The sequence below is a fragment of the Octodon degus genome, unplaced genomic scaffold, assembly GCF_000260255.1.
Source record: "Octodon degus isolate 3935 unplaced genomic scaffold, OctDeg1.0 scaffold00022, whole genome shotgun sequence".
NCBI lineage: Eukaryota > Metazoa > Chordata > Mammalia > Rodentia > Octodontidae > Octodon > Octodon degus.
Genome location: NW_004524598.1, coordinates 15831700 through 15851913, shown reverse-complemented (window position 1 = coordinate 15851913; position 20214 = coordinate 15831700). Strand labels below are relative to the sequence as shown.

General features: G+C 38.3%; 1 protein-coding gene across 6 annotated transcripts in view; it reads left to right on the top strand.

Moving 5' to 3' along the window:
* Nucleotides 1-4102: 4102 nt before the first annotated feature.
* Dopey1 (dopey family member 1) overlaps nt 4103-20214 on the top strand; it is a 92477-nt gene continuing 76365 nt past the window's right edge. For 3 of the 6 annotated variants that reach the window (XR_002820473.1, XM_023712015.1, XM_023712014.1), the window contains exon 1: nt 4103-4123. The gene's annotated coding sequence lies outside the window, so the exon portion shown is untranslated. The remainder of the gene's footprint in view (nt 4124-20214) is intronic. The other 3 variants (XM_023712013.1, XM_023712012.1, XM_023712010.1) reach the window with 1 other exon arrangement.

Genomic DNA, 20214 nt, shown 5'->3' with positions numbered 1-20214 from the left:
CTTATTCCACTGAGCCATCTCCCTGGCCCTGAATATTCTAAATCAATGTAGATTTCATTCTTTTTACCAACTCAGGACATTCTGTTGCCATTCAGATTTTATTGTGTTAATTATCATTGTGGATCAAGCACTTGCTAGAAGATAACACTGTAAAAGCTAAAAACACAAATGAGCCTTTGTATCATAGGGGTTGTGACCCCAGAGAATTTTAATCCAATTATAATAAAGGAAGGTAAGCTCTGTGGTAGAGTGTGTAGTGGGAGCGATGGTGGGCTGATGGAAAACCTGTCAAAGTGGCTAAGATCTGACACCTGAAGGATCAGTGGCTGTTAATCAGATAGGTTGAATTTGAATGTTTCAGAATGCAGCAATTAAAACATGACTTGAAAACATATTACAAAGCTGTTGAGCTCTAAAAAATATGATGCTAGCCTAAAGGCACACATTGACCAATAGAATAAAATGAAAAGTGCCAAAATAAGCCCCCGTGTATAGGGTCAGATTGTCCTCAGAGTGCAGGAGCACCCAAACAGGGAAGGATGGTCTATACAACGAAGAGTGTTGGGGAAACCGAATGCACTTATGTTGAAGAATAAAATTAGACTTTTACTGGTACTATATAAAAATGACATTGGCTTTGATAATGATTACTTAGACATGACAGCAAAAGTACTGTATTGGTTAATAGATTGTGTCACTTTGAGAAGTTAAAAGCTTAACTAAATCAGCTCAGCAATTCAACACGTAGAGGCCCCACCCTATGGTGATTCATCACTTAAAGGGAAATTGAGGAAGGGTGAGGCTTTCTTTGGAGAAGTTCTTGTCTTCCGGTCAACTTGGACATTGCCTCCAGACTTGTAGTGCAGACTCTTCTGCTTCCGCCTTGGATCCTTCAGCCTTCTGGTGTAGACTCATCAGCTTTCCATCTCAGACCCATGGGCTTCCTGATACAGACTTGCAGGAACACTGCAGTGAGCTCTAGCCCTTGGGCCTTCCAGTCTGCAGTGTGTAGGTGCCCTCTGCACACCTCCTCATCCCACTCAGTGGCTGGCTACTGGAGTTTCTTATACATTTGTATGTCTTATAGTTTCTTATACATTTGTATGTCTTGTATTCCTCTAGTAAAGCCCTAACTGATACAAGTACAGACAAAAAAAAAAAAAAGCAAATTTAAATATGCAGGCATCACATGATATGGACAAAAACCTATGGAATAGAAGAAAAATTCACAAGATAAAAGGGTGATATCTAAAATACATAACTCTGAAGCTCCAGTGGTGCAGTCAGTTAGCGCGGTACTTATATAAAACCCATAACTCCTACAACTCAACAACAGCCAAATGTAATTTTAAAATGGGCCAAGGACTTGAGCAGACATTTCTCTAAAGGCGATACATAAGTGACCAACAAACAAATGAAAAGGTACTCAAGAGTTCAGTGTACATCCAAACCTTTATATTATACTACCTACCCACTGGAATTGCTGTGGAGGACCACCAGAATGGCTCTCCTTGAAAGAAGAGCATCTGTCTCCATTTTGGCTAGATCTGACCCTGTTTCTGTGTATGGATGTGTACAGAGCTGGCTAGGATATTTCTTTATTCCTTTGCTTGGCCTTAAACAATGCAAATGGGTCTGGCCAGGTGCCGATGTGTAGTCTTTAATGTGAAGGCTCACTTGCCTGACTCCCAACTATTATGTATGACCAAGACGGAGTGACACCATGCTGTCCACTGGGATTGAGCCTGGAAAAAGAGGCCTGACATCTCAGGGCCTGAAGATTACACATCAGTGCTGAACCATAGACTTCTAAGCAGGAGATACCTACTCAATCTGTGATGTGCAGGTGACTGTTTTTGCCTCTTTATCGGTCTGTCCCTGTGTCTGTCTGTCTCTGTCTTGGTCGGTCTGTCTGTCTGTTTCTCTGTCTCTCTATCTGTCTCTGTCTGTCTCTCTCTCTCTCTCTCTCTCTCTCTCTCTCTCTCTCTCTCTCTCTCTAGATGGCAGAGATATTTTCAGGCTTCAGCCCCTCATCCCTAAGCCACTTGCCTCTTCACAAATAAAACCTTGGCTCTGGGTCAAGATCTTTGTTCTAGTTAGCTGTCATTCTAGTTGGATTTAGAATGGCTCCCCACAACTACACATATGCCTTAGTGTCTTTATTCTCACCTTGGGTTGCACTGGAATAGGTAGATTGGAATTATTTATAGGAAATCCAGTAACTTCCTTGGATTACATATGTGTATTCCTCTGGACTGTGACAGACGGGCTTCCTATAAACAGCTGCCATAAAATCCAGAAAATAACATGCTGGTGCATATGTAGGGAAGAATCTTTGTGTGTTGATGGGGAGATAAAATTGTGATCCAATTTGGAAAAGAGTATGATATCCTTCAAAAAATAAAATGAAACTATGAACCAGCAATCTCACTTTTAGATACATCCAGAATAATCAACAACTGTCTTAACATTGGCACATGTGTTCATAACAACTATATTTGATAATAAAGAGATAGAAGCAAACTACCCATTGATGAGTGAATGGGCAGGTAAACATAGTATTAGCCTTGCAAAGGAAAGAAATTCTAACACAGCTATAAAGTCAGTGCATCTTGAAGACAGTATGCTAAATGAACTACTCAAAGCAATGATGGACCCACTATATGTTTTGAAGTACCTGAAGTAGATTACTGAAACAGAAAATAGAAAGATGGTTGCCAGGGGCTAGGGGAAGAGAGAAATGGGCAATTATTTAATGGAAACACAATTTTAGTTTTGCAAGATGAAAGTTATAGAGATTTGTTTGCACAACAGTATTGCTATACTTAACATTCCAGAACTATATGCTCAGGGATTAAGATGCTGTTTTATAATTTCAACAAACTATTAGAAACAGGAAGTATATGTGCATTTTAAAACAACATGTTGTAATATTCATTTTCTGAAAAGATACTAATTATAACTGAGCCAAGTTAAAGGAATTGAATCACAGGTTTCATGCTGAGGCATAGCATTTTGTGTATCATTTAGTAGAAAAGCTTGAGAAGTGAGAAGAAACAGGACAGATCCAGAAAAGGAGCAGCTTATGTAAAGGCACTGAGGTGGGAGGGTGCAAGTCTGAGCAGTAGGCAGTTGCCTAGGCTTTTCTTGGTTGGGATAGAAAATGAATGATGGAATTGAATATATAGATCTAGCTTACAAAGAGATAAATCATATGAGAGCTTGGATTTCACTTCCAAGGAATTGACTGTCACAATTATAGCAATGAGAAGAGCATTTAAGTACTGAGTAAGTACTAGTCTAAAGAGCATTTCTTAAGTACGCACTAATCTACAAAGATTATCAGTTTATTATTCTGTGCTTCCAGCAGAGAATAATGTGTTCAAGCTATTATATGCTATGTGAAATTGGTTCTTGGAAAATGTAAGAGTTGTGAAAATAAAAGGCTATTGTTACAATTTAGATACAACTCGGGAACCATGAATAGAAGACCATTCTGAAATATACTCATGAGATGCAGAGAAGGTAAAGGGAGAGCAGGGGAAGAGGATGAAAGAAAATTAAAAGATGTGTTAAGTACATCTATCAGTTCTCAATAATGAATATAATCATTATGTACTGTGAACATGTGCTAATAATTAAACTGGGTATTATGACCTGTATCTAGATTCCTTCTGCCAAACCTCATGCAGTCATAGGTTGAGTTTTGAAGATGGCTGACTTAGAGTGTGTGAATGAGGATTAAGGATGGGATACTGTGATTAAGAGTGTGAATAAGGAAACTACTACACTGGACGTGGGTGGCAACAATTAATAGACTTACAACCTGGATGGTTTGTAAAGATAGTGGGGGAGAGCAGGTTTGCTGCATCTGCCTGCCTTGCAGTAACATGAGCTGCTGCTTCTCTGTGATTCCCCCTCTGCATCGCCACCCTTCCGGAAGCCATCTGACTGGACTGAACTGTACAAACTGAGCTGAAATACACCTTTCCTCCTTTAACTTTGGGTGTTGGGTATTTTGTTTCGGCAGTGAGCTGGATGTGGTGGTGCATGCCTATCCTCCCAGCATGAGAGGCTGAGGAAGGAGGATTATTGTGAATTCAGGGACATCCTAGGCTGCATAGTGAGTAAATTTTTAACATTAAAATAATTCTAAAAGTACATATTCACAAATACAAGCTTATACAATTGAAATAATAGTACTGTTATGACAGTAATGAAAAGGAAATCAGAAAACAGTAAGTAACAGTGTTTACTGGTTTTGTTTCTTAGATTCAAGTGTTATCTTAAAGCAAGGGGACAATGAAACAGTTTTAAAATACTGTAGTAATAATAATTTATCTCTTTGGCAGTGTTTTGGACAATGTCCTTTGTTTCTGAATCTACCAGAAGATTTAGAGTTAATTCTCTCAGTAACAATGGGGAGAGATTTTTGGTTCTGTCATGAGATGTTATTAATGCTGTCTGTTTTTACCTTAGCCTTAAAATATGAGAAGGGATAAAAATATGAATTATAAGCAAAGACAGGTCTACTAGAGGGAGCACCTTGTTTCTAGGCTTCTTCCCTTTCCTGCCCTGTGAAGGGCAGTCCTTGCCATTCTTCCATGTCTTTAAACTGATCTGTATAGATGCATGTGTGATCTGGGTCCAATCTTAATTTTATTTGAATGACTTTATATAAAAGTTCCTTAGCTAATGCGTTGGTATATTCCTAGGTAATATTTTGATCCTGTCTCTGAAATGAATATGATTTTATTTGTATTTCAGTGTTTTTTTTGTTCTTCTTCATGATTTTATTTTTAGAGCAGTTTTAATAAAAAAAGAAAAAAAAAAAAAACAGCTGTGTGTTTTGGCTTGGGTCTAGTTGTCTCCCTAAAGCCTCATACAGCCATTGGGGCAAACCTCTAGGGGTTGTGATTAATTCCTGATCCAGTGCTGGGATTATGGGTGTGAGTTTTACTAGAATTACAGGTTTGAGGTTGACACCTGCCCTGGGGCAGACAGCCTGAATGCAGTGCAATGTAGGAAGCTGGAGAGGCTGCTGCTGCTGCTGCTGCTGCTGCTGCTGCTGCTGCTGCTGCTGCTGCTGCTGCTGCTGCTGCTGCTGCTGCTGTAGAAGGTGCTCTTCCTTTTTTCCTCTTGCTGTTTTCTCCCTCCATGAACTGCTGCTCTCTGCCATTTGCCACTCTGCCTTGGAGCCAGTTGAGTATGGACTGAAACTTCCACAAACTGAGATAGATAAACCTTTCTTTCCTTAATTTTGGGTGTCAGCTATTTTGTCCCAGCAATGGGAGAAAAGTAATAACCAAGACAGAATTTGGTACCAGGAAGTGGGGTTGTTGCTGTGACTATACCTGACCATGTGGTTCAAGAGTCTTTGAGAATGGCTTGGGGGAAGAGATAGGAAAGCGAAAGAGCAGTGCTGGAATGCCTTCAGCTGTTCTGTGTTGGAGATTCTGGTCAGAGTGCTGACAGAAGTCCTGTGGTAAAGACCAGGCTTGGGAGGTTTCTGCTGGGGGAAAGGATGGCATTGGTGGTTGGACTTCAGGTAATATTTGTGATGGCTTGGCAGAAAGTTTGTCTGCATTTTGTTCCTGTCTGAGACTACCTGAGACTGAGATTAAGGGCAGCAGACTAATCTGACAAAAGAAATTTCAAGGCAGTTGACTGTTGATGCAGAGGCATGGCTATCGTTGGGGGCTTTTAGTCAGATTTATGTTGAGAATCAAGAGCAAAGAGCACAGCATAGATAACTTAAAATGTTTTGAATTTGGCCAGAAAGGCAGCTCCAATAAAGCTGAGAGCTGCCATGTGCTACCCTGCCTTTGAGACAGCCAGATATGGACCAAAACCTCCACAAACTGTGAGATAAATAAACCTTTCCTTCCTTCATTCTGGATAGTAGGTATTTTGTCCCAGCAATGAGAAAAAAGTAACCAGGACACTGAGGTTACATACTTGTAACTTTGAGCATCCCAGGAGCCCCAGGCATCCTGATCATGACTTTGAGACCAGCTTGAGCAATTTAACAGCTTCCAAGACCTTGTCTCAAAATTTAAAAGTTTTAAAATGATCTGAGGTTATAGTAAAGTTTGAAGGACCTATATATTCAACCTCCAGTGCTTAAACAAATAAATAGTACAAAGGTTCCTTTTTTTTTTTGCGGTACCAGGGATCAAACTCAGGACCTTGCACTTGCCAAGCAGGCACTTATGCCACTTAGCTATATCCCTGGCCCCCTAAATAGTACAAAGGAAAAAAATTGCTTGAAATTGGAAAAAAAAAAAAAACTTCTGCCTCCTGCAGGCGATTTTAAAATTTTTTTGAGATGCTCTGTTAAATTGGAATACCCTGGAAAATACATAAAACTTTGTACTCTTCAGCTACAATATATGTTTCAGCATATTATGTTAATTTATATAGGAAGTTTTTATTTTGAAATTGAACAGTATATCATTAATTTTCATTAAAATGACTTTTTTTTTTTTGGCATGGTACTAGTGACTGAACCCAGGACCTTTGCTACATCTTGATTGTATGTTTGTTGTGTGCTTCCTAAATTTTAGGGTCTCCCTAAAATGCCCAGGCTAAACTTAAACTTTTGAGATTTAAGCAAAATCAGTATTACTGTGAATGAAGAAGAAGACTAGTTACAAATAAGCACTTTTATTTTGAAAAAGATACATTCTGAAAAGTGGGTTTTTTAGGGGGTGTGAGGGGGGTTTGCAGTACCGGGGATTAAACTCAGGGCCTTGCGCTTTCCAGGCAAGCGCTTATTCTACTGAACTATCTCCCTGGCCCCTGAAAAGTGTTTTAAAAGCTAAAAAAAAAAATGTAAAAGGTAAAGAACCATGGCAGGATAGTTCAGAGCAGTGGTGGTGAACTTATGGCACGCATGCTAAAGTAGTCCGTTTGCATTATTGAATGCTCTAAATTTAAGTTTGCCATCGCTGGCTTAGAGTTAGCCCTTATCTGTGGTTCATCTTTCTAATCATTCTGAATAGCCATACATGCGTTTTTCTGACATGATCATTCTCATGTTTTACTTTGAGGTATGTATAAAAATACATTATTTCCTTCCCAGTTAAAACAAGCAGACCACAGTTAATACAAATAATTTAGATTATCTGCATTTTGATATTTATTTTCAGGTTCACTTTCTCTTGCTAAGAAGTTTTTCTTTCAGTTCTACCTCATTAATATGCACACAGAAATCAAACAGTGTTTAATATTACCATATAGGGGCTCGGGAGATAGCTCAGTAGAATAAGCCTGGCAAGCTGAAGGTCCTGAGTTCAAACCCCAGTTCCCCCCCAAAAAATTATCATATAAAAATTTTAAGAAATTTATGTTTGTAAAATGTACAGTACATCACAAAACCAAAAAATAATGTTTGAAATTCTATTTTAGATTATTGTTATGATTTAGATTTTTTAAATGTCCCCAAATGGCCTCTATATTAAGAGCTGAGGCATTGGAGAAGATCATTAGATCATGGGGCACCAACCTCATCAATGTACTGTATTAATCCATTGATAAATTCATAGCTGAATGGGCCATGAAGACATGGAGTGCAGTTGAGGCAGCAGGTCGCTGGGGCTGTGCCTTGGAAAGGTGTCCCTTTTCTTTCCTGCTGTCTGCCCTTGGGCTGCCATGAGGAATGCAGAGCTCCTCCCCCACAGTATTTCTGCCTTAGAACCAACTGATTATGAACTGAAACCTCTGGAGCCATGCGACAAAGTTAAACTCTTCCTCTTCAGAGACTTTCATTATCCACATTCCTATTTTCTGTAGATACAGTTAATATAATGGTATGTTATGGCTAAACTTGAATATGAATAGGATCACCAGTGATGTTCATGAGTTTTACCAATAGTTTAGGAAACTTCTTTGAACTACTTGTTTTCTGAACTATTTTATCCTCTCATAATAAGCAGCCCTCATGAATTGTGTCTCTTCAAAAAAAAAAAAAAAAAAAAGCAAAAATCTCTGTATTAGGTTCTATGAGGTATATGTGAGGTCCTTAAAGATAGAATCTGAAACTTAAGTGAACTTCTGCAGGAATCCTCACATCTGCACTGGGCAACCTACATCTGGGAACTAGCACACCTGTAAGTCTGCTTTGGGCAGCATTTCTCTTCAATTTCGTATCACTTGAGAATATACTTCAGCAAGATTATTTTCCTGTGAATACTGTATATAGTTCCTCTTCTACCATGGCCATTTAATTAAAGTCACTGATTTACAGATAAGCAAAAACCAAACAAACAAAACCCCTTCCACATCTTGATGGTAATTTTGCCTTGTGCTTTAATTTAATCTAAGCACTACCAGTATTGATACCTTTGAGTATTTTTAAGAGTTCAACTTTATTTTCTGTGCTTATATTAGCTTCAGAAGAATGATACAGAGGTAAGTATAATTATAGCTTTGTATAGTAGGAAAGAAAGCACAACTTTTTTTGTTTCCCCATACAACTTCTTTTTTTTTTAGAGTAGGAGAGTTTTACTGAGTCATACACGTAGCTCCTGAGGAACAAGAGGAGTCCTGGGTTGATTGCCAGTGAAGCCCTTTGGCTGTGGTAATTTAAACAGCCAAGTTAAGTGTGGGAACAATATAGGTCAAATGATAACCAGCAGGGTTACAAGTATAGCTGCTTAGCTAATAATGATCCAGCAGGGAAGCATGGTGCAGAGCAGACGTATGTGGCTGACATTAACCTTGGCTTATCTGTGACTACTAAAACAACCTTTTGGGGAAGGGATGGGTACAGGTGTTCTGGTCACTCATCCAGATGTGAATATAATGGACTAGAGTGTACCAGTTACATGATAATTTCAAATTTCCCTTCAGCCCTTATATACAAGTCTGGCCACTGTGACCTTAACCTAGCGGCCTTGCCTCCAGATGCACTTCCTGCCAGAGTTTGGATGTGTTCTTATGTTTTTCACTGACTTCCTCAAGGGCCTGTCTGTATGACTGTATATGAATTTCTATCTAATCTAGCTGCCTAGAATACTCCCCTGTCTGAGGTAATATCCATAAGTGGAAAATGGGTGTATTTTCAATGTAGCTGCTTTGAGCTGAATAGGATCAGTGTGGGGGGAAACTGCATCAGGACCCTTCCCCAGAGAGCTAATCTAATGGGCCTTAAATAGAAGTCATGTTCAAGTTTAGCAATTATCAACTCCCTTTACAAGGTTGGTCTGCCGGATGCTAGTAAAAGGAATCTGGAACATTTGTTGTTGGCACATCTGTAGGATCACTTCGAGATTGGCAGCCTCTGGGCAAGAATAAACAAATTTTTCCCAGAGATAAAGCAGATACAGTCAAAGCATGAGGACTACAATAGAAAGGCAGATTTGGGGAAGCATCCCTGTCCAGACACAGCTCTTAAAAGATTAGAATTGTGATTGTTGTGATCAGGTGGCTTCTAGACCTCACTATCTAGGGAGATTGTAAGTCAGATGTTTCATTAGCACAAGTTCCTCCAGTTTTAGCTGTAAAAGGATGGTGATTTCAGTGGTTTTGAAGGACAATTTTAGCTAAGGAATTTAAAGCTTGCTAAGCTTTTATATCTGTCACTGTGGCTTTTTAGCCTCATTGAACTGTAACAGTGGTTAACTGCAAGTATTGCTGGAAACTGCCAGCAGATGTCATTGATTGGTGTCCCCCTATCTACCTTTTATTATCATGGTATTTTTCTTATACATCCTTTAGTTATACTTTTCTGCTGGGTGTTTAAAATTGAGTTTAAGTGAGACTTGTGTTAATCAAAATTTACCTCTTACTGTATATCAAGGCCAGTTAACTTTCTTCAGTCATTACTTTTGGAGCCATGTGTAAAGCCTCTTGGCCCCCTCGTTAGTGTGAACTGATAGGATGGGTCATGGTCAACCATGCAGCTTTCTGTGAAAGCAGAAGAAACTCTTCTCTCTGATGAGCCTCCTTTTTGGCACACTGTACGCTGGTTGACTCCTGTTGTCTGTAGTCCACCAATCTCCCTGCTCAGGAGGTTGGGTGACTTGCTAGAGTTGTAGGATCTTGTGGAAAGGTCCTCTCATGACACGGGTCCTTGTTGACCTTGGAGGGCCAGAGCCAATACAGTGACTGTTGTCTTAGCCCAGCTAACTTTCTAGCTTTGGTCTCTAAACCTAAGTTATTGAATACTCAGAAAAGAAGATCAGTTACGTCCATGTTACAGTCATCACATAGTGAGCACAATAGGTTTAATTTTATAGTCTTATTTGGATTTTGAGCATATTGAAATATATAGTATGACCAGTGAACTATTATTTCTTTACCTATTATGGTTGTCTTACAAGTGGAATCCCTGCAGAATGTTAACAGATGACAATTAGAGTGTTTTACAAAGAAAACTTGAGATCAAGGGCAGTATAACATTGTAGTGTAACAATCATGATGACATCTATAAAGCACATTTAAATCTCCATTTAGTGTACAGTAACCTTGGCTTATCTGTGACTAATCTGTAACCTTGGCTGATCAGTTACCTTGATCTAATTACAAAATACTAAATGAGGGTCGGCAAGATAACTTAGCGGACTAAGTACCTGCTTAGGTAAATGCAGGGACTGGGGTTCATCCCTGACACCACATGTCTTGCCGCCCCTGCCCCCAAGCACACTGAGTTGGGCCCAAGATCAAGTGTGATGGCACACACCTGTAATCCCAGGCTAAAAACAGGAAGATCACTGAGTCTGAGCTGTCTAGTGAGACCCTGTACCAAATACGTGAAGCAACAGCAAAGCAAAATATGAATGACATAAATAAACTTTTACTTGATTGGTTAACTTTTAACTATCCTCTGTTACCAGAGTGAAATTTAAGTAGAATATACTCGCATGTAGATATACTTTCTAGGTTATTAATATCTAACTTTTAATTTTTAGGGTGACATTGCCTGAGATGTACAGTGTTTAAGCATTTGTGTTATAAAAAACTTGCCTGCACCATTTGGCTGTTCAGTGGTGGATTGACAAGCACATCTCACCACAATTAGCTGAGCACAAGAGAAAGCTAGATGCTTATTCCTAAGAAAGTTTATTATCATAAACAACTTCAGCTAGAAGTCACCAGTGGATTAAGATGTTTTTTAAGTTTTATTTCGTTAGAGGCCAGTATACTTAAGAAAGACAAATATACCATGAGATTAGCAATAACTGGTGTCACAATTATATAGAAATCTTTACATATTTAGTTTTTAACTCTTAAAACAAATTTTAGACTCCACTGATAGGTTTTATAAGGTGTAATTACTATTTATTGACAAGAATTCAGAACATCTTTACAACTCTGATGAGTTTAGAAAAAAGTGTTACTGACCACAGATAGACTTGCTGTCTAACATACAAGTTATCACATACAAAAACGAAATGTTTGTTTATTCCAAACCAGTAAAAGTATATCAAGTTTAAAGGTTAGGATCACATTTAAAAAGATGTGAAATTTTGATCATTTTGTATGTTTAAGGTCTAAACATTCAATGTACCAAAGAAAGCACCTAATATAGCATATGTATTAAAGTTATATAGTTTTAACTCTATAAATTTAATTTTAGAACTTAGACTTACAGCATACGTTTTTTAGATAAATCATACATGTATGTCCAAATATGTTATGTCATAAACTAAGGTAATAACTATTTAATCAATCATGAAATGATTATTGAAATCATTTTACAGGTTAATATTCAACTGTTTTTTAACTCTGTATGTAGCCTTAATAGGCCTCCAATTTACTGTAATCCTCCTAGCTTAGCCTCCCAGAGTGCTAGGATTATAGGAATGCACCACCACAAATATTAATCTCTCTTTTTTAGTGTATTTGATATAGGGTCTCACTATGCAGCTTCCCAGAGTGCTAGGATTATAGGAATGTACCACCACAGATATTAATCTCTCTTTTTTAGTGTATTTGGTATAGGGTCTCACTATGCAGCTCAGACTCGTAGTGATCCTCCTGTTTTTTAAGCCTCCCCAGCCCTTAGATTACAGGCATTTGTCACCACGCCCAGACTTGCTAGCTTAGTGCACGTGACGGTGGGGCCAGTGTGGCATGTGGTACAAGGGATCGAACCCCTGTCCCTGTGCTTACCTAAGCAGGTCTTTGTCTCTTAAAGCCACTTTTTAGTAGCCAAACACATGACAATGAGAACACCAGAAACTTAATGTGTAGCCAACTATACAACCTTTTGCTTTTGTATCTAGTGTGAATTTAACCAAGAGCATTTCTGTATGTTAAGAAAATCTTATCGCTTTAACATAGCTTAACCTTTTAATTTTAACCAACTTAAATATATCTTGCCAGTTCCTTTAGATAATTTACAAGAACCAATTCATAACACTTAAGTACTTTAAGTTATACATATTATCTGTAACCAAGGAAAAAAGTACTTCTTATAGCCAAATAGCAATAGACATTACACTTACAAAACCAATCTTTTAATATTAAGAAACTAATAATCTGTATGGAAATAATATTACCAGCTTTAAAGACATCTTTCTATCTTGTTATCTCATTGTTAACTCTGTTAACATAAAGTAGCTCCCACTATCCTCCCTCTCTATTATAGTAGAACTCCAGTTGTAAGACAGTACAGCTGTTACCACATTCCTCTGTATTCCTTTTTGTCTCCAGGGGATAGTCAGACCACATGCAGATAAATATTAATACTCAGGGCATATGTCTGGGTCCAGTGGACCCATCATTCACAAAAGTAAATCTGTATTTAGCATTGTAGTAGCCAGCTGCACATCTCAGTACCTTTCCCTGAGAGGTACAGGAAGCAGTTTATGTGTTTAGCCACCTGGTACGACAGATGACAAGAAATGTGCACATGTGAAAAGTGGCAAAATGGAATTTGGGTCCACCTTTATGCTCTTGACTGCTTCTGCGTATGTTTACCCCCCATATCACAGAAGGTCCAGTAGACCGTGACCACTCTAGGGTTCTTTGAAATGATTTACCTTTTGATCTTTTCTGGTAGAATTACCACAGTTGTGTAGAGTGGGACATGAAAAATCAGATTTGCAAGTTTTGGAGGAGGTGAAAAGTGAATCATGAGATTACTCATGCCTGGATGATGATGATGATGATCCATTATGGCAAAATACTTTCAAAACAGAAAGTGGTATGGGTGGAGGATAAAGGTGAAGATGATGACAGTGACAACAATGAGTTTGATGTGGGCCAAGGGAGCCAAAGTTCATGTGACAGTAAAATGGAGCCAGACTGATACAGACACAGGGAGTGCAGACTTCCTTGCTTCAAATGGCGAAGAAAACAATGTGTACATATTTGACTAGTCAAAATGTTGGGAAGCAGCCTTACAACAAAATGGAGTGATCCAGTGTTAGAACTAGGTCTGAAAATACAGTGAAAGTCTTGGCAGGGGTAAAACGTGTTGGACAGAATGCCAGTGCTGCTGTTCAATGTTCGACATTGTAACAGAGGATATGGTGCAAGAAACTGAAGCACACACAGGCCCAAATGCAAGTAGAAGCGAATGTCCTGTATGCACCAGTAGCCATAATAAAAAAAATGTATTTTTTATGGGATGTCACTAAATGAACTGAAAGCATTCATAGGTCTGCTATACTTAGCAGGGATTTCTCATCATTGCAGGAATGTAAGTGACTTATAGAAAATCAGTGGGTCAAAATACAGCATAAAATTTATGCCGTTGTAGATGCCAAGATTTTCTGTGCTTTCAATTTAGGAATTTATCCTGGAACTCCTCCATCACATCCTTTTTTCTATAATAATCAACCAAATGTTGTTGTGAACAAGCTTGTTGCTCCCATCTCCCAAACTAAATGGACTGCTTAAACTAATTGATGTTACATTTGCTAACAAAGCATAAGTTGATCAGCCCAGGAACGCACAGAACTGTATAGTACAGACAATGAATTTCGTTGGATATATATGTAATGTTGACCTCATACATGGAAGTGAAAAGCAAATTAGTACTGCTGGTGTCCATACTTCACCACGATGGAAATATTGACAGGGAAACCTTGATGGAATGGAATCCTGAGATGGAAACTTTCAACAACTAAATGTGGAGTATGTGTTGTTGAGTTAATGAAGCAAGTATGATGTCACTTGAGACAAAGCATTAACCAATACTTGTGTTTTACTCGATTCTAAATATGAATGGCATGATAGTTTACCAAGAAGATAACAAGTGCAAAATACCACTGAGAATTTTTCTTAGAGGAGTGTGAGCTGGAGCTCAGAAGAGATCATTTACAGCAGAGGAAAACCAAAATGTTTCTGCCCAGAGAAGCTCACACGAAAACTGTGGAGTGATTGTGGTGAGTTGACAGGTGATCAGGCAGGCGCAGCATAAGGACTGCTGCAACAACAGGAAAGCAAACAAGATGTCAGCGGTGCCCTACAACACATATGTGCTGTTACTGTAAGCAGTACTGCGCATGGAATATGCAGCTGTCGTATGGAGACTGCCTTGGGTGTGACTGTTAAAGCAAACTTTGCTTCTGTGGTAACTTTTGTTTGTGTTTGCACTATAGTTCCCACATGTTTTTACTTTTGACATTATCTTTTGGGTTTTGTAAGCAAGTAAACAGCTAGTAAGAAAATGTTCTGGGATTCGATCCCCAGCACCACATGTCGTACTGCCCCACTGTCAGGGCGCACTGAGACTGAGTGTGGTGGTGCACATGCCTGTAATCCCAGTGCTTGGGAGGCTGAAAACAGGAGCGTCACTACGAGTCCAATTTGTGTTATGACACCCTGTAGACCCTTTCTTAATTCCTTCAAGGAAAAAAAGTTGATGCTTATTGTAAGTTCTCATTACATATTTGATATTTTATTGATCCCATTTCCCTGTTAAATGCACGTTGCACAGGATGGTAGGGATCTATCACAGCACAAAGAGTGTTCTGTTTCCACATAGAAAGGGCGAGCTAAGTACATGGCCTCTCAGTGTAAATGAGATATGTGCCTGGAACGTGCAGTTGTCATTAGTGAAGATTGCCTTTCCTTTGGTATTTGTGTTGTAGTTCCTATAGGGATTTCTGATGTTATCTTTTGGGTTTTGTGAGTAAATGCACAGCCGATGAGAAAATGGTGATGTCTATTCTAAACACACAATACATATCTTAATAATTTAATAGTTTATTTTATTGATATTTTCTGTTCCTGTTAACTACATGTTGTGTAACCTAAGAACCTCCTGACAAAACAGCAAGACTACTAAGATGTCAAGGCATCCTACCAAAAGGCCAGGAAAGCAAAAGATACATGCTGTCAGTGAAAGCGAGGCATGTATATGGAACATGCTGTTGCCATGTGTACAGACTGCTTTAGATGTGATAAAAAATACTACTTTCTGTCAAGTGCTATCGATATTTTAATTGTAGCTTGTATGGGAATTTATTTCAGGTATTCCTTTTTAGACTTTATGGACCAAAACCCAGTGAATGTTGAAATTTCTCATGCTTTTGTAATAAACAATATTAAAATTGCCATACTTTATTTTTGTGATGCTTTTTGTTCTTAAGTACTGATTGTTTAATGAAAGTCATAAAATAGTCAGAAATATTCTGAAGAGGTAATGTGGGTCTAATACCCATGTTTATGTGCCTTGATGGCAAAATTAGTCTTATGCTCCAAAGGTTACACAATTTTTCCTCAGAATTTGAGCACTGAATAACTTCCTGTAGTTAAGAGAATATAGTCAAAAGGAGTAAAGAGGGACTGGAGAGATGACTCTGTAGAATAAGCACTTCCCTGGCAAATGCAAGGGCCTGAGTTCAATCCCTGGTCCTGCCAAAAAAAAAAAAAAAGAGTAAAGGAATTCAACATTGCATTTCCCATCTGCTAAACAAGGAGAGAAAGCTCTCCCTTTGAATCCCTCCTGATTTTTATATACTTTGAGATTTCCTTCTTCAGAGCAGGTGTCTGCTATCTGGAGAGTGACCAGAATACAGATCTGGCTGGACTAAGACACCCTTACCTGCATGCATACTCACTTCTCCAGAAAATATATTGCCAACTCCAGGCTGTGTTTCCACAAAAGCACAAGCTACAATTGATTCTTGCTGTGATAGCCATGTTTAAGAAGGGACGCATTGGGCCAGCAAGATAGCTCAGCAGACTAAGTGCCTGCTTAGGCAAGCTCAGGGACCAAGGTTCAATCCCCAGCACCACATGCCTTGCTGGCCCTGCTATTGAGATTTGATGTGGTGGTGCATGCCTGTAATCTCAGCTCTGGGGAGGCTGAAAACCAGAGGATCGCTACGAGTCTGATCTGTGGAGTGAGACCCTATACCAAATACATTTTAAAAGGGTTGGGGGAGAGCATTGCCAACAAAAACTTAAATCAGTGGTCAAGAGACCTGAATGACTGCATGTTTTCTCCTGCAGGGCCTGCCAGTCGCAGAAGAAAACCCCTGCCCAGATAGGTGGTCAACCAGAACTCTACTTTGTTCTTCTCTGGATTAGCATGAATTCTGATTCCCTTCTAACCCAGGGATGGGGGTTATGTAATCTGTGGAAAAACATCCTGGATGAGCACTCATAGAGAGAGGATCAGGAACTTCCTACTGAAAGAAAAAAAATGTCAAAATTGTAAAGAGAAGTACATTAGTGTTTACTGACAATGATAGCCATCCATGCTGGAGGTGAACTGCAGAATCTGTCCTCTAGCATTAGACCTGAGCAATTAGAAAAATCAAAGAGCCATGCCAAACACCTGTCTAAAATAAGATAACCATCTCATAACTGCCAAACAAGCCAAGAAAAGGAATACAAGTTAATTCAGCAACCAGTGTAAAAATAAATCTAAATCCAATACATAGAAGACCCTCCCCGCAAAAGTAAAAATGTCCCATCAAAAAAAAAACAACTAAATATGAAGATATCACAATCTTCTTGAGCTCTCAATTTAAATCATAATTTTAACCCAAAAGAGGCAAGATAAACAATTGATGGAAGCGATTTTTGATTGCCTAAATGACTCACAATCCAGAACCCAGTCAAAATATTTACAGTGCCATGAAGCAGATGAAATTCTTATCTCCTTCCAGTGATCTTTCTGGGCCTTCCAAAAGAGACTAAACTTGCTAGATACCAGATGTGCCAAGTTCATTTCCCCTGAAATTGAGGAATTTCCAAGGACATTGGAGATTAAGAGTAGGAAAGGTTTATTGGGGAATAGAAATAGCTCCTGATGTACATAGTGGTCTCAACTGTGGGAATTCCCCCACAATCTCTATAAAGGAAAAATCTATAGCCTGAACTGTTTTTTCAAAATTAAGTAAAAGATGAAATGTAGCATTTCCCAAGCAGAAGTAGTAGCAGCTGTTGAGAAAAAAAGTAATGTAGTGGTTAAGAGCCAGTCCAACAGCCTCCTAGAGTTCTTCCTACTTCCTCTTAACTCTGGGGAACCTGAAATACTAATATCCTCATATGTACACAGATCTATGAATATTTTTCCCTCATAAATTTATTATGAAGATTATCTGAAAAGAATTCACATGGAAAAATTGAGCTTAGTACATAGCACAAAATTATTAAGACCACTTCTTCTGAAGCTATTATCATCTTGAGTCATGTGTCGGCAATGTTTATTTGGCAAGTGTGATGTGGGGGCCAGATGATCATCTGGAACTCATTGGCCTATGTTTAAGTGACTGTTATCCTAGCTGTTTGCCATTTCAGTCTTAAATTAGAATCCCAGCTACCTATTAGTGGATCATTTAGGATTCTTAATTATTTTTTGTTTTCTAAATTATGTCTTACATAGTGCTTATGTATACCAAAAATAAGAATTTAAAGCTTAAATGAATCCTAACTTGCCCTTTTTATAGCATTTGTAGACTTTTTAACAGCATGTATAATTGTGTGTGTGTGTGTGTGTGTATATATATATATATTTAAGAAAAAAGATAGTAAAACTAAATCAATTGATTATGTTATATCCTACAACTTAGTGAATTCATTTGTCCTAACAGTTTTGTTTTTTTTTTCCCCCCCATGGAGTCTTCATGTTCCTACATGAGTATGTCATGTACTACTTTATACTTTTTTACTTTAGGTATCAATAAAAACTAAACTATAATAGGATATAGAAAGTTGAAAAGCATAGTTATGTTAAACTGATAAATAATACAGTTAATTTAGTTCACAGTAGCCATTTTTCAAAAATTTCTCTACAAATTTGTATCTAATTTTTAAATATTTGAAATATGCTTGAAATATGCTTAAAAAGATTTATGGTCTTTCATAAAAGTTAGACATCCTCCACGTTTACATTATTGAGCTTAATGAAAATGACTAAGGGATAATTTTTAAAGTAATTCTATAGCACTTTTATGTGTATTCTTAGTGAATTTTTAATTTTTTAAAGCATTTAGTAGCCTTGTGAATGTAGTCTCTATTTGAAGAGAGTGAAATCAGTGTAGATACACTTAAGAATAGTGGCATTTCTGCCCTTTTTTTTTTTTAACAAAGTTCTTTTCTGAAGTAAAGCAAAATGGTTTGTGAATTGTCTTAACATTAATAGATTATTCAAAAGGTATCTCAGCACCTACTGAGTATCAGCCACTGTTATGTCACTACTGAGACAGGAATGAACTAGTAGAGTGCTCAGCAAAACTGAATCCAGGAAAAGAACCGCATGTGAGTAAGTCAGAAGGGAGTGAACAGCTTTGCTTTACACTGGTGGTCTTGCTGGAATAACTTCCTACAAAAGTCAGGCAGCAAGTATCGTGAGCCAGCATTTTTACATAAAGCATAAACAAGGGTTACAAAGGCAGGACAGAACAACCTGGCAGTTCTTCCAGTGAGCTAACAGGGTGAGATCATCGGTTACAGGGCTAGAGTAAAGACCATCAATTACAATCAGGTATCCTATATATTCAGTTACATTCTTGTGGTTATAGGGCTCAATAAAGCAATTACATGCCATGAAGCAGTTACAGAGCTAGGCAGCTTCAAAGAGAACAAAGTTTTAAAGTGACAGTGTTTCCTTGTACAGTTTTTCCCTTTCAAGATGTTCCTGACCTCATCACATTTGCATTGTATCAAGGAATGATAGAATAAAAAGATGCATAAATAAACAGGATGGACTAAACAAGTGCTAGAAAGAAAAAATGTGATATTTCAGGTAAATGGTAAGAATGTGGGTCAGTGGCAGGCTACTTAGGCTGATCAACAAGATTTCTGTAAAGTTTTGCTATTACTGGAGCATGGAAAGAAATTTTTCACATGAATGGCCCTAAATTCTGTTAAGGACAGCAAGTACCTTTTGGTATATTTGAATTTTAATGTTCTCAGTTGAAAGCCACTGGCAGGTTTTGAGAAATGGAATGATATAACATAGTTTTAAAAGATCTCTGGCTTCTCTTTGGAGGATGGTTAATAGAAGCTGAGGAACAGAAGTGGGATTCAGTGGTGTGCTAGAGTCAGCTCACACTGGTTAGAATACTAGAACAGAAAAATGATTATGTATTTATAAAATATTAGTTAACATGCTGTTTAAGTTAAAAGATTAGAGGACATAACCAAAGGGGAGAGAGGAAAGCTGGTGATTGACCTTGAAATACTTCAGTATTTAATACTGGATAGAAAAGTCAATGTGTACCGGAAAAGAGTATCTCAAAGATAGAAACATATCTTGAAAGTAAAAAGCTCTAGAAGCTAAGAACAAAGTGTTCTATACTGCTGAGAAGTACAATGCAGGACCGGAGAAGTGAACATTGCCTTTGGCTGATGGATGCACTGAAGACCTTTACACAGATATTTTCTGGAAGGACAATGCTGTAATGTACTTTTGAGCTGGCTGGAAAAAAATAGGAAATGAGAAAATGAAGTGTGTTCAGAGAAATCTTTTTTAGGATTATATTGTTTTAAGAAGGTCTCACTGTGCTGTCCAGGCTCGCCTCAAATTCCTGGGCTCCAAGGAGCCTCTGTCAGCCTCCAGAGTAACTGGGATTGAAGGTGTGTGGCATTGTGCCTAGCTCTTTCAATTAGATCTTTGTTATCTAAGTAAATGAGTGAAGATGTGTACATGATCAAAGATGGTATAAGAGTTTTAAGACAAGATATGGTGTTCTCAGAAAGGTAAGTTTACTAAGGAAACAGTGGCTTAGGTCACTGGTGCACACCTATTTGAGTTTTGTGTTTCCCAGTGTAAGTGTAGCCAGTTAACCCTGATTTTGTGGG